The 15,876-nt window shown below is 36.7% G+C and overlaps 1 long non-coding RNA gene across 1 annotated transcript in view; it reads left to right on the forward strand.

Moving 5' to 3' along the window:
- LOC115340027 overlaps positions 1 to 8,212 on the forward strand; it is a 46,814-nt gene extending 38,602 nt beyond the window's left edge. The window contains exon 2 of the long non-coding RNA XR_003922900.1: positions 4,199 to 8,212. This is a non-coding gene — a long non-coding RNA (uncharacterized LOC115340027). The remainder of the gene's footprint in view (positions 1 to 4,198) is intronic.
- The last annotated feature ends 7,664 nt before the right edge of the window (positions 8,213 to 15,876 follow it).

A 15,876-nucleotide genomic window follows, 5' to 3' on the forward strand; every position in this document is an offset into this window, starting at 1 on the left:
TCTATCCAGCTGTTTTGAAGCTATTTTGAACATTAAGTTCTAGTTTTTGAACCTCTGTTCAAGTAGTCTGTGATTTAGACCTATTTTCTTTCACTTTCACCAGTTGTACTCTCAACATGGCTGCCTTTCTAGAGGACCACAGATTCCACTTCTAAAGTTTGCTGTTACCTGGACTGCACTGTGGAGTTCACGAAATGAGCTTTTTGAGAAAGGAAACTCACTTTAGGTTCTTATTTGTGTCTTAAACCCACTAATAAAATAACGTGCTTCTCTATTCACCAGACCTTTTCCTTTACAGGCCCAGGATTCTAAAATTTATGCAATTACCGGTTTTTTTTTTCTTCCAAGTGAAGAAATCTGATTAGTATAAACTCTGACCGATAAGTTAGACATCTTTTAATATGTCAATTCTATATATTAGCTTTTTCTGTTTGTTGATATGGAGCTTCCCAGATTCACTGTTTTTTCTTTTATTGCAGCTAAATCAGATAAATAGTTCATTTCCCATAGAATGTACTGGATATATGAAGGGAATTAACTTACAAAACAACTATAACTTGGTCTGTAAAGTATTAAAAATCTCTGCCTAGGCTGTTTCATCTGTATTTATTCTTTGAGGATGTTTCTGGACAGACCTGTATGCCAGAGAAATCATGATGAAAAGTCTGCTATCAAATGCAGTCATGCCAAGGAAAACTGAAAAAACACTTACTTAATTTAATCCTGTAATGGCCTTAATTTTATTAATATTAGACTGGATGTAATTGCTCCTGGAAAGCCACAGACCTGCTTCCTTCCTTGTACCAGAAAATCCTGTTTCTAGGTTAGACAACTATGGGTTTGAAGCTTTGCAGCATAGCATTTGCTGCAAAGTTAACTCAGTTTGTGCTTAATGTAGTTAAAATTTTTGGGTTAAAATGTTTTTCTCACCAAAGGAAAAAAAAAAAAAAAAAAAAAAGAAAAAGAAAAAAGAAAGACAACCTGAGGCTAGCAGAAGGTTAGGGAATAATGAAATACATGTAAATGTGCAGTTCACACTGCTGAATTGAACCTAGTCATTGAACTTGTTAGAAGGAAACAAATTTATAACACTTTTTTGTTTGTTTACTCTCTGAGTTTGGTTCCTGTCACTGACCAGGAGGAGGTGATCACTAAGATACTGTCATTCACAGTCAGAAACAGCCAACTATTTTTTACTGTGATTAAATCCTCCTTGTATCAAACAAGGAAGGCATTAGAGTAGCTGATCCACACACCTTGTTGAAAGGATTCTGTGAGGGATTGAATTAGCATTCCAATTTCCCAATCTCAGTACCAAGGTCACAAAACCAAATTATCTGAATTACACAATGGTTCTTCACATTCATGTTGTCATTATCTATTGAAACCCTGCTCTCATAGACCAGGTCAAAACAAAGTAAGATTCTTTTTTTAAACTTTGATAGCTGAAACAACAAGCTAAATTAAAAGTAAGGAACAAGAAAATGCAGGTTGCTAAAGGGAATAAAAATGTTCACCCTTTTGTCTAAATTGCTTTGTCATAGTGAATGACATTCTTTGTCTGGTCTAACATCAGATAAATATTGATGAGTGAGTCATCCTTTAACTTCTTAAGAGTGGTGAAGTGTTTCCATTGATTAGTATTAAATATATATCTATATGGTATACGAAAAGTTTCCTTTTTTTGTCTTCTCTGTAATTAGCTCCTTACAATGTTTATGCTCCCTGGTAAAAATAGGCTGCGCATACTACCATTTTCATGTAGAGAATTCCAATTTAAGAATCAAGAAATAATATTGTCTTCTGTATCATTCTTGTACCTGTTAATAGATTTTTCTCTTGCAGCATCACTGTTTTTTTCAGCTTGAAATGTCTGATGAACTTTAATTAAAATTTTTATTTTGATCTCATTCAACTCTGAGTAACAAATTTTTTCAGTGATGAATTTAATGAACATGATCTTGGAAATTTGCCTATGCAATATACTTTTCCTTCTGGTAATCAGTTTTTCATCCTCTGCCTGAAAAAGATCTGCAATGACATGTAATCTGTAACTCTACCCCAATGATGTCTAATGCTAAGTTTGCAAAATAATCAGGGGCATCTTATGCTTTTTGGAAAATGTCTTTCAGAATCAAAAGAATTAATATTAAAATGTATCAAGTTAGAATATGATACATCTGAAATAATGAGTATTAAATGTTTGAGAGAATGGAGCCAATTTGTTCATCTTAAAGTAAAATTACTGTCATCATGTGATTTTTGTAGAGTGAATCATTCAACCTCTTTTGTCACACATACTTTGGCTGATATAGTAATATTTCATTCTCACAATGTTCTACATTAGTAAGCCTCCAATTGTTTTACATAGTGGTGTTTCTAAGTAGAGCAAACTGCTCACTGAGAAAAGATGTCACTCTTTTTAGCAGGTCATTAGGAATAAAATCTTGATCACCTGGATGCCACATTTTGCTGCTTCAAAGAACATGTGTATCATTGCAACCAAATAAATTGTATTGTATACTTCAATTAAATGAAACAGGGACTTTTCTTAAGAAATCTAAGAGGTGGATTGAACTATTTTTGGAAAAAAAAATATTAAACACAAGAAAAATCCCTCTTTTCCTGCTGCATTTTATCTATCTAAATTGTCAGCTGTTTGGGTTGATGGAAGCAACACTAATATCAGGTCGGAATGGGTGAGAAATTGGCTTATAATACAATTTGCTTTAGCTTAGGTGCTCAGATGTGGCAGCAAAAATCTGATTTCACAGTAAGTCACTAGAAGACACTTACGTTCCCATGAGTCATTGCAGGGGTGGATGACAAACCTTTAAAATTGGAAAGGAGGCATAACCAAAACTTTCAAAGAGCTGTGCTAGTTCCATTGGGAAGCTCTGCCATCTTGTGTCCAATTAGAAGATAAATCTGGCTTCCCCAGTGGATGGGAAATGTAGGGCTTTGTGAGTTCTCCTTACTTTTTCTCAAATAAGATAAATGCAGGTGTAAATTCATTGGCCTGTGATTACAGTGTCCATACAGTCAATCATAAACTCTTAGATTGGTTTTTCTTTACGAGCATGGATAGTACATGTAATGTCACACATGAGTTTCTGTAAGTTTATCAAAGTCCAGATTGCCTGAACTGGACAAGGTTTAATGTTGCTAGCCATTTGAGCTTGTCTTCAGATTTACAGAATTATGGTACCATTTAAAGACTTCACTTCTGTAGATTCACTCTAACAAGTCAGGAGAAAAAGGTGCTCCTTTACTTGGTGAAATGTGGGTTGTAAATGGAATCAGATTATCATTGGTCTGTGCTAAAAAAATTTAATCATGTCAGTCATTAATGGATTAACTGAAAATGCTATTAAGGTACAGACAGATATTGTGAGTGACCTCTTCCGGAGCCTGCAGCAAGAAAGCTTTAAAGTCCTGCTTCTGAAGAGTGCCTCTGAAGTCCCGCTACAGAGGGAAATTCTGCCAAAACATAGGAGGTTATGTTGCAAAAAGTGAGGGACAGTAATTACTTTCTAGCTATATGAAGCAGAAGTGAAGCTATTTGGGAGACAGGGTAAAGGTAATGTTTTTTAATGGAAAAAGAGCAAACAAAAGCTTTTAGCGTCACAAGCAGATCTGACATGGACAAAGCAAACATCAAGCTTATTAAAGGTTGAGAATACTTGCATATACACTATAAAATTAGAAAAAGGAGAGATGACAAGTTAAGAGAATCTCTGGAGCAAAGATAGGAACAGCATCTTCAGAACAGTATGAAGGTTTGGGGAAAACCATAATGGGCCACAGAGGAACATTTTTCACAGTCTAATGACATTCAGTTGGAAAGACTGTCTTTAGAAGACAGACTTCTGTGTTCTGTGGGTTTCTCCTGAGGATCAGCACTGAGAGACTGGAGGTGGCTTGGTTACTTTTTTGAGGGTGGGGGAGTTTGCTTGCTGTGACTGTGTTTGTGAGAGCTCATTTTGTTGCTTAAGGATTGTTTGATTTTATTTGGAGAGTTTCCATAAGGGTATTTGATGCAAGAAGAAAAAAATCCAATTGTGGGATGCATGTGTAAGATCTATAATGTCAATGATTTTGTGTGGGTTGCTTTTACTGTGGTGTATGAGAAGATGTGTTTGCAAATTATGAGTTTGCTGCTTTGACAATTTGCTTCCTTTTAATTTATTGGTTTTAGGAAATCTTGCTTTGTATGAGAAGTTTGAGAGTCTGGAAAGTTGTCTGAAGACTTGAAGAAGACACACTGGGACCGTTTCATTTGGGGAATGTTCATTTTGAGTATAAATCATAATTGCTGGATCATTGTTTTATATATCCCTGTTTTTATTGGTATGTCACAACTTGGGGTGACAAGGAAGACTTCTGCTTTTTGAGACTGTATATAAATTCTGTGTTGAAAGATTAGTCTGTTTCCCTGGGAGAATGTAATTGTTTGGGGAATACACACCACTTGTGAAACTAAGGAGTATTGTCCTCAGAGCAGCTGCATCTCTGAGCCAGAGGCTTAGATAAACTAACCATGACTAGATTAGGATTGGCTTTTTAGCGTGTTTGAGATAACTGTTGGGTTTGTACCAAAAAGTACCTAAGTGGTTTATACATTTTTAGGTTGCCGTTCCTTGTTGATTGTAAAGTCCAGGAGACAGATGTTGTGCAAGTAAGCACTAAAACAACAACTTGACTGAGAGATAATAGATACTGATTTTGTGGAGGGGACCAACCAAGTTTTCAGACCTTCATCATCTGGAATATGTGTCTTAGTTGTACTCTTAGCCAGTCAAACTTACTGACTTGAAAATCATTGCTAGTCTGCAATGAGTACTGTGTATTGGTAGAGTTACTCCTCAATTCCTTGCAAGAGGAATTCTGGGCATTACATTTATGCAAATGAATCACCTTCTGTAGATATTGATGAGCTACTTCTTGTGAAGAGACGACGCCCTTCTTGTCTGCTCATGTGGATGCTTCTGCCCAAGAGACTTTCCAGGAAAGGTGGCCTTCACTATGCGCAGAATCCTGGGCATGGCACATGTGGAAGCATGGGATGCTGCACCATGTGCATGGGGAGTCCTGCCCTCTTTAAACTATAATCTCATAACTTGGAACAATAGTGGTTCTAGATTAATGCTGATCAATAAATAAAATAATTCTGGGGCTGATTTTTACTTTCAGAAGCACATGGTAGCAATGAGCACCTCCGTCTTCTAAGGCTCAAGACATAGACTACGTGACAAAAGGAAGCTGGATAGCTATTTTCTGAGATTAAGCACATGCTTCTGTCGAACTGTGTTGAATGAAAGCCTGAAACTCAGTCTGTTGCTTAGATTTTAGATTTACTAGATATGCAAACACTATGCAGGGTTTTCTGCTGATGCAAACTAAAGCAAAAATGCTACAGGAAAATAATAATGAATGGAAAAATATTCAATGCATAAAAATTTAACTGTAATGGAATTTAACTTTGGCAGCAAATGTAAACCATCAGTGAAATTACTTTTGATGCGTGAACATCTGTCTATATCTGCAAGGTCTTTTTTTTTACAAAGTGGTACATTAATTGATACAACATAGTCTTCCAGGGTGTCAAGGCAGAGCCATGAAGGAGTTCAGCTGTGGATCGTTTTTTTTGTGCATTTTAATTTTATTCTTGGCTCATTTTGAAGCCTGAGTTGAAGTGTGACTCATCAGTTTAATAAGCAAAAGATGGCTAAATGTGATATTTGTCCTATCACTCTCTTCTGCATTTTTGCCTGTAGAAACTAGAGTGATTTAACCTCTCTAGCCCTGTGAGCCATTTTGGCTTAAGATGTAGATTAGATTGTTTGTAGTCTCGAGTGTTTCTGCCCTGATTATCTGCTCACACTGCTGCTCACCAGCAGGTCTGCACACAGGTATTAGTGTTCACTTTTACACTTAAGTTTTCCTGGATATAATGATTCTGTATCACTTCTGTCACTGTTCTCTTTGAGACGCTAAGTCTGGATTCATTGGGAATTACTGGCATTTTGCAGTAGGATATGAGACCTTTTCTGGATAAATGACATTCTACTTAATGCTTTCAAGATGTTAAATAATTTTTACATCAGTCAACATGTTTTCAGTGTTTAAATCCTATCTAACACAAAAATCCTTTCTTCCAGCTCCAGCAGACTGTCAGCATGAAACCAAACTTTCCTTTCCTTTGAAAATGTTTCATATCTGGATTACTATCCTACCTGAACTAAATGATTCAGCTTATTTCTGAAACTGATTTGTGTTCTCATGCCAGGAAGCAAGGTCTAGTCATAATTGCCAATTAAACAAAATTAGTACTTACTTCCTGGTGCTCATATGCATTCTATACATACATGCATGTCAATACTTTGTACAAGCGAAACAACAAAATAAAAAGATATAATGGTGTTACCTGCATAATGACTGGAAGAGTTTAAAGTGTCATTTGTATATCATTGAAAAACTGCACGTGGAAATAAAGAACGGTCCAATACTGGACCATTGAAATTGGAAAAATGCTATTGGATTTTGAATCTGATACTGAAATATTATACTCAAATACAAAGTACTCTCCTGTTTTCTTTACAGTTACTGAAGGGAGCAGCAATATTTGCTGATTTTTCAAGTAAGTGTGAGAGCAAATGTATTGCTTTAGAGAAGCATAGAGAAGCATAGGTTATTCATGACAATAAATGTGCAGGGAAGTATACTGACATATGATCAGAATTTAAAGGCCGGTTTTCAAATCTGTTCTGTGCCCAGAAGCTCCCATTGTGACACTTCTGGTCAGGCTAATTAAGCAGCTCAGTAGCTAAGGTGCTAAACTATTTTGAAAACTTGGTTACTGTTTTAATTTTTAATGAGAGGTGAGCTTCTGAAAATCTGGACCACATAATGAGATCCTTCTGCTCCTTGAATCTGGGTGTAATCCAAAACCAATAAAAGTCACTGAACTCAGTAATTTCTGGGTGAAGAAGATTCACTTTTACTTTCCAGCTGGGTTGACATTATTCTGAAACACATGTCTATGTGAACTTGTTAAAAAAAGAAATAAAGGTTAAAAAAAAGGTCAGTACCCGCCTCCATTGGAAAGGTTTATTGAGTCATGTGGTTTCCAGAGAAGAAGAATGGTATGGAAGGCCAAGAGCGATTTTGGGGTTTTGTTGTATAGAAGCCTTTTTGTTTTACAGCATGGATTCAGCAAGACAACTGCATTTCATGGAAACATGTAGGACAATAAATGCCTAAGTTACAAGAAACATGCTCTACTCATGCCCTTGTAACTATTTCTTCTATTGTGTTTCATTCCTCATATATGGTTCTCATGCAAAACCAGTGACAAGCAGTCACTTGGTTTTTGTGACTAATATTATTCCATAATGATACAGAGGAGTTATAGATACTGAATACATTTTAATGACATCACAAGTTGAGCTGACCTGGTGCCACCAAACATACCATATCATGCTCTAAGAAACAATGGAGGGTAATTCCAGCCACAGACACTTTCCCAAGCATCCGTTACTTGGCAGTCTGGGGTGTTTTATAGTGTTTATAGATTTTTAAGGTTGGAAGAGACGCCTTCAGTCTGACATTCTGCACAGACCCTAAAATTACTGTAGCAAAGGGAATCACTTCTACAGAAATTACCTTAAAGAAATGTGGTTGGAATAATGAAATTTCCCAGGCCTTTTAAGAGGTCTTAGATTGCTATTTTATGGCTCTAGGAATTATAGGCTTGGCTACTAATTTACATATGAATTACTACTTTCATAACATGTAACTCGGTAGCCTTTAAGGGAAATCCCTATGGCTGCTCTCAGTTAAATTTATTCAACTTAACAACATTCATTGGAGGGCTGGCTCTGTTGCTCCCTTTTGAAAGTTTACTATATGCAGTAGTAGGACTGCAGCTGTAGTAGTGTGGTTCTTAAAAGACTTAATGCAATGTTTAATGGTTATATGTTTGTTGGATTGTGGTGGGTCACCGTGATTTTTGGAAATGTTATCTGTGTGATTTAAAGGAAGGATAAAAGTAACTTTGATGTATGAAAACCAAAATTCTTATCACCAGAGAAAAGGAGAAAAGTTTCTTGGTAGCTTGCATGGCTGCATCGTGTGAGAATCCATGTTTTACAAATACTGTGTTTTGATAAGCTTGCTTTCCAAAGCTGAAATAAAGTATTTATGCACATGAGAAAAGCAAACTCTTGGAATTAATCATCAATTACTAACTGTTTTAAAATAATAATTTTTCAACTTTACTTATTTTTTTTGCTGCCCAGTCTCCTTCAAGAAGTAAAATTTAGACTCTTTGGCTGAAATTCCTTTTCCAGAACCATGCCAAAATTCTACTGATATCACACAAATATCTATTTAGATGACTTGCAAAAGTGCCTGCAGTGCTCAGTAATTTTTCTATTATAGATAAATCAGGCAAAGCACTTCCCAGCAAATTATTTTTTTGGAACATGGACAAGAATACAAGCCTCCTGCCTCCAAGATCAAAAGTCTCTCCTGGGAATATTTACCACTACAGCGACCTTTGTTGGTAGAAACAGGAGACCCCTCTATAAAGCGAAGAGTCATGGTCCAAGAAATACCACATTCTAGTGCCTGCTCTGAATCTACCAGAGAGGAATTTGAAACAGACTCTCTGATATCACAGGTGAAAGGGGTGACATAAAGGGAAACAGATAGAAATTTAACTCTTGATTTACACCTTTCTTCTGCTTTTATTTAAACTTCCATGAGTAAATGATTTGAGTTTTGCCAGGAGGAAAAGAAAGGTTCTCCCAAGCTGAAACAACTCTTGTCTATAAATCAAACATGTAAACATTTCTTTCTAATGAGTTTTTCAACTTGGCAGTCAAAAAAAAAACTCCCCAGCCTAATTATGTATCTATCTCAGCTAAAGATACTTTGCAGATTTAAATGATTATACTTTTGGCTACGTCCCATAGAAGTAGCCAAATTTGTCTAATTTTCAAATGTAAATGTATTTTGGAGAATTTTTATACTTATCATTTGCTAATATTAAACTAAATTATATAAAACATGCAGCTGACTTCAGTGTACTGTTGACTGTAATATATGAGAAGTCATTCTACACAGACTATATTTAATCAGAACTGTGTTACCAATCTACTCCTGTATCTATTACTCTAAGTGTTTCTAGAGCAGGGAATGTGATTTCTCACAGACACTGGAGACTGCTGCTTAATTATTCATCCTGAAATTTAATTTCAGAGCTTGTAATCATTTAACTGTTTAAAATGGAATTTGTCACTGAAACAAGCCAAGAGGAACTAGACCATTATTTAACACTCACTCATTTTGGTTTCAGTGTAGCTTGAAAACCAGCTCATTTCATGCACAGTCCCAGCAGGCCCGTGGAACAAGGCACCTATGATATTGATTATTTTGGTTCAGCTAGAGTAGGTGAATTTCCATGTATGAATGGAAATGTTTTTTCCTGAGATGCACCATCCTTATTTTACTTATTTTATTTTTTAATTTATCAAGATGTCTCCCGTGAGTGAGAAGAAGATATATCTTGCTCCTCTACCACTAGCTCCAGCGTACCAGGGTGGCTGAAATACATGCTTTGCAACACCCTTGGTTTGCATGGTTGTACTAACACAAAAACAAAGGTCTGTGACTTGAAACACGTGTGCACAGTAAATGAAGAAAACCCTTTTTTATGCTGTCAGATACACTTCAGAAATTAGTACCTAGCATGTTACAGCAAGTGGTCTCTGTATGCCCAATATTTCTGCTCCAGCATAGTCAGATAAGTAGGAGCAAAAGCTCATGAGAGGACATGAAGTATTGTAATGCCACTAGAGAAGTGCATTCAAACTTTGCTTGCACTAAGACTTGCATTAGCAGAAGTCTTTTCCCTCCTCCATCTGAGACTGACTGCAGCAAGTGAAGGCCTATATCACTATAGCTAGTTTGGTCATTGCCATTACTGTTGTTTTCATTTGGGTTGGTGCAGTGCATCCCATGGTAAGGGAGAGCGAGCCCAAAGCAGGCGCTGGTTTCTCCATGGTGCGTGGAGCATTAGTCCTTCAGGGAGGACTGGCCCACTGGGAGCACCCCAGGCTGGGGCTTTCCACTCACACCCAGCCTGTGAGCAACCGTGGAAGCTGAACTGCCTTGGACTCATGTGCATTGCTTTGGGCACCCTGAGGTATCCTACCCATCTTTGCAGCTCCCTGGCAAGTGCTTGTAAAGCAGTCATTCCCCCACATGCCTGTCCTGTTCATATGCCTGCATGGCTCTGCAAGCCCCTCAGAGCTTTGGCACTAGAAAGTCTTTCTTGCCCAGGGGTTGTAAGAGGTAAATCTGGGAACCAGGGAGCTCCCCGAAAGACGTGAATCAAAGACATGAGTTCTGTGTTCTTCCTCTGGCTTTGCTTCAGTGCCCTTTTGCAAGCCTTTCTTAGACATATACCTGCAAGAACACAATGAATAACCACCGGTTGTTCACAGACCCTTTCTCAGAACATCTGAGAATTTCCCAGGATGCTGGAGCAGCACAACATAGGTGCAACCTCTGTATCCACCATAATTAAGCCATTTTCACAAATTAAAGCTAACCCAACCTTATCTGAAACTTTGTTCAAAATTATTGCTGTAGAAAGCAGGAAATACACCATAAATTATAAAGTATCCTCATTAAAGAAGTCTATGCGAAGCCCTCCCCCAAAATTAAAATATCAAGAAGTTTAAGTATGCTTTGACTTTTGAATAATCACATTTCTCTTAAATATAGGCTGATCTTAAACAAGAGGAAATCTATTAAAAGTTAAGATTCAGATCTTAACTCCTGCTTTTTTATAATTCCTGGCATGAGTACAAAATCAAGTCTTGTTGATATGTTAAGATCCCTTTTGTGAACTCACCTCTGATATGTAAAAACATTCTGTAATGAGTAAAACAGACCCTTGCCTTCTGTTTTTTTCTCTTATGGCTAATTTCTTCATCTTTCTTTTCTAAATAAAAATTGCAGTAAGATGTCTTCAATTAAATGTTTAAAGAAAATTCTCTAGGTCTCTAAATCAGAGACTTAAATGTACTCTTTAATGTAAATACCCTGAAAAAATAATTGAACTCTTCAACGTTTTTGAGATAACTGGAAGTCCAGAGCTTGAATTAGGTAGGTACAACTGCAGTATTTCCTACACTCAGAGTGTGGAATACAACAATGATGAAAAGTAAAATATGAAATCTTTTTGCGGCCAACTTCTGTGTACCTTCTTTGTGAAAGAACGGATAAATCTGTCAATTTAGACAAAACAAATCTTTTGAGAACAAATCTGTTGAAGTAATCATATACTGTAACATAAATGCTGCGTTCAGTTTTAGGAGAAATAAACAGGAATAATTCTTTTCATACCATATGCTGAAGCTCAATTTTGCGTAGACATTAAGTCATTTTGCTGTGACACAAATATTTAAGAAAAAGAAGTGACTTAAAATTCTTGCCATTTTTGTTCACCTTATTTTAGTAGTTAATATTTATTACTTTATTTTATGTTGAAGTTTCCTTAACAAACTGTCGTGGTTTAACCCCACCCAGCAACTAAGCACCACGCAGCCGCTCACTCACTCCCCCCCCACCCAGTGGGATGGGGGAGAAAATCGGGAAAAGAAGCAAATCCACGGGTTGAGATAAGAACAGTTTAATAGAACAGAAAAGAAGAAACGAATAATGATAATGATAACACTAATAAAATGACAACAGCAATAATGAAAGGATTGGAATGTACAAATGATACACAGTGTAATTGCTCACCACCCACCGACCGGCACCCAGCTAGTCCCCGAGTGGCGATTCCCCGCCCCCACTTCCCAGTTCCTATACTAGATGTGACGTCACATGGTATGGAATACCCTGTTGGCCAGTTTGGGTCAGGTGCCCTGGCTGTGTCCTGTGCCAACTTCTTGTGCCCCTCCAGCTTTCTCGCTGGCTGGGCATGAGAAGCTGAAAAATCCTTGACATTAGTCTAAACACTACTAGCAGCAACTGAAAACATCGGTGTTATCAACATTCTTCACATACTGAACTCAAAACATAGCACCGTACCAGCTACTAGGAAGACAGTTAACTCTATTCCAGCTGAAACTAGGACACAAACCATTAAAGTTTAACAGGAAACTCAACAAGAATAAATGCCAAGAAAAGAAAAACAACACTACATTATTACTTGTCCAATTTATTTGTGAACAGAGTTCTGTTTCCCTTCTTGCTATTCATATACACTGTGTCATGAATTTTCTGTATTTCCAATGTTGATGTAAAGTTCACTGACTCATAGATCAATTAGACCAAATGGTTCCTGCTGGGAGAAAACAGTGTATCTGAATTTAGAAGCTTATCTGAGAAAATTTTAGGATAACAACCTGTATCTTTTATTTTGAAATACAATAGTTAGTAGAGACAGCAAAACAAAGTAAAGATAGGCTACTAAATTCTGACTGTACTTTGGTTTAGGAGAATTGTCCAATTGCATTTGTGCAATTACTTCCCTCTGGACACACACACACTCTTCTTACAAAATTACTCTTTCATTCAGTCACATTTTACATTACATAGGTTAGTCAATTATTTTCAGACTTACTTCATGCTAGAAACAGGAGACAGATTTTTTTTGCACTGTTTTGGAAACAGTCCGCTTTTATATTTTTGGTGGTATCTGTAATAGCTAAAAGAATATCAGAGATAATTTAGTAACTAAAGTAACATGCAAATCTATAGTTTGGTCAAATCTCTTGCTATGAGTACTTAAGTGTTATGGAATTCTTTTTGAGTTTAATATAAGAGTTTGGGCAGAAATAAGCATAAACATGCTGTCTGCTTAAGCACAGTAGCATTCACCCAAAATATTTTTCATGGTATTTCATTGCACATGGCTCATGATCACTTGTTTTCCTGAAGCCCAGGTAAATAGATTCTTATCTCTATATTCCAAACTGAAGCAGGAGGAACACCACTGAAATTAATACAGCATCACCTCTGCAAAACTATTAGGAAAAAATAGAATCTGACTTTTTAAATTGTTTTAAATTAAAATTTTAAATTAAGTTAAAAGTTTTAATTGTCACGTGGGGAGTTGATTCATTTTGTGTCTTCTAGCCATGATGTGAAGATGTATTGTTTCTGAAAAGGAAACGCATGTCACTATTTCCGCTATGAAACTCCAAGACAGACATATAATGCAGGGCTATGTCACCACTGCTAATTTATTTTATAGAACACTTAAATTAGTAACCTATAGTCTCTCTGTTACAGGTCTACCAGAAAAGCAGCACTATAGATAATAGCCAGTTCTGCCAGTTCATGTTAGCTGAGCAGGTTAGCTCCTCCACTGCTGTAAACCAACAACAAAGTGGAGCAATAAAACTTTAAGCCCACCAAATTTCTTCTACAAGCATTTTAACAAATACTGGGCAACCTGCCACACATTGGCTCAGAACCTGTGAGGCAGTTGGCTGAATTCTTAGGTTTGTGTGCAGGATTAGCAAAACAACATTGCTTTTGAGAAGCCTCATCTCTCTAAGGCCATAAATGGTTACAACTTTTTTCTACATCCATGGTTACATATAGAAGAACATCTAAGAACAGAGATCTAATGCTCGAAGAACAACTTCTGTTCTCTTTGTTCATCAAGTGAACAACTTGATTCTTTCTGATATTTGCATGAAAGGTCTGCTAAAGTATTTGCAGCTCTCGTTTTTCAGTAAATTCTCTCCTTTTGATCAGTGTACCTAGACAATGCGAGACGGGTAATTTTGAAGTGGATAGGTAATATTCTGCAAAGTGGAAGTGATAATAATTGGTGATTAAGATTTCACAAAGTTTTCACCTGATGGATGGTAGTTAGGAACAGTTCCCCAAGTGTGGACACTGTGCTAGGAGTATGAAATTACATGGAAACAGTGTCATATCAGCTTTTGAACAGCTTTGGTTTGAACTTGATTGGTTTCTTATGATATTCTACACAGAATTAATATTTGCAATTAAATATTTTGTTAAATTCCCAATTTGGTAGTTGTTTGGATAACAAAGGGACCAATATTGAAGAAAAACTGGCAGAAAGCAAGACACAGTGAAAAAAACCCACACATTCACTTAATCCTACAAACAATGTTAATCAACAGTGATATTTATCTTTTATAATATAGGAACAAAGGAATACAAAGATTAGAGTGTATATAAATACTGCACACATCCATGTATTTATATGTACACAATCAGCCTGTGAAACTCACTGCCACAAAACAAAGGGGAAAGACTTTGATAAACTTTTTAAAGGAATAAAACAATATCCAAGCTAAATAATTATAAGATATTTGTTCTCAGTTACATTCAGATATCATAGTGATACAATGTTATACCTGCTCCCCAAACTCACCTACACAGAGAGTATCCTTAAGCCTCTGAAAAAATTACTTTTCTAGTACAAGGAAGATATTTCTCCCTGTGCACAGCATTCTAGAGGTTTATCTCTGAAATAGCTGACAATAACTGACAAATTAAATAAATGTTTCGATCACTTGATACGGCAAATTCTTCACTGCCAAAATAGCTATCTGTCAGAATAGTTACACTTCTTCATTTGATCCTTTATATTAAAAATAATGCGAGCAAATTACGGTGGTAAATATAAACTTTTTAATGATGCGGCCTAGCACACAAGTCATAGATTGCAGTACCCTCAGCCATGTAAACAGATGTTGTGTATCCAGTGCTTTAAGCACAGGCCCACAGTGGAACTTGAATTCCTGCTTGGTTGGTGTTGTACTGCCTGGGCATGACCCTGTGCTCAGGCTCAAGAGCCTGGAGGAGCAGGAGCCCCCATCACTGTTCAGCCTGAGTCTAGCCTCAGATGCCCTTTACGCTGTGTGGTAATATCATGCGACTAACTTCAGGGAAACAAGCAAGCCAGGAGCTTCTTCTCAGAAAACCTAGTACCTTGTACAACAAGGAAAGGCTGCTGCAACAGGAATGTAGCAAAGCAAATGCACAGGGTGTGCACAGACCGTATTGATCAATGAACAACTCTTGGGAGTGCCTGTGAAGGGTACACAGAAATAAACAGAACCGATGCAACCTGTAAGTGGTTTTAGTAAAATCTTCATGACAGTAAATGCCAGTGGTAAAGAATTTCTAAAAAAATTATATAGAATGGATGGTCATAAGACAATAACATAAGAAAAAAAAATTTAACTTTTAATTTATGTTCATTGCCTTTTCTCCCCAAATTCCACTGCAAAATATTTGCATACTGTATGTTACATTTTCACTACATCTCTCACTAACTTTGAAGGACACCCCCAGAAAGTCAACATACAGTAAATCGTCCTGTATCAAGCTCCAGTTCCAGCTATTACTAGACACGTGTCACATCTTAGCACACATTTACCACTGTTTTGGCAGAATAAATTCTAAGAAAAGAGAATTGAAGAAAAAAAGAAAAGATTTATTGGATTTTTTTTTTTTGAGAGTTATGCTTCTTTTTGGATTAAGCCTCTTCTAAAAGTCTGTCAGATACTGCAAGCCTTCAGGCTTTCATTCTCTGTAACACCTGGGGGTATTTCTGCCCATGTAACTACATCTGCTGAATTGAAGACGGTTGCATCTCTCACCATGCAAGTGCAATTCCTAGTCTGCTGAAAAATTCAGCCCACTTGATAGTTTTGTTTAACCTTCAGATCTGAAGTGCTGAATCTTTAAGATTCAGATTTCATTTTGTAAAGATTAATTTTCTAATCCTTCTTGTGAAGACCTGAACATTTCAAGCTGAATTGCAGGAAAACTGAGGCAATGTTTCCTTCTTGAGCTTCGAAGGAA

This window comes from Aquila chrysaetos, chromosome 4 (assembly GCF_900496995.4).
Source record: "Aquila chrysaetos chrysaetos chromosome 4, bAquChr1.4, whole genome shotgun sequence".
In the NCBI taxonomy this organism is placed as follows: Eukaryota; Metazoa; Chordata; class Aves; order Accipitriformes; family Accipitridae; genus Aquila; species Aquila chrysaetos.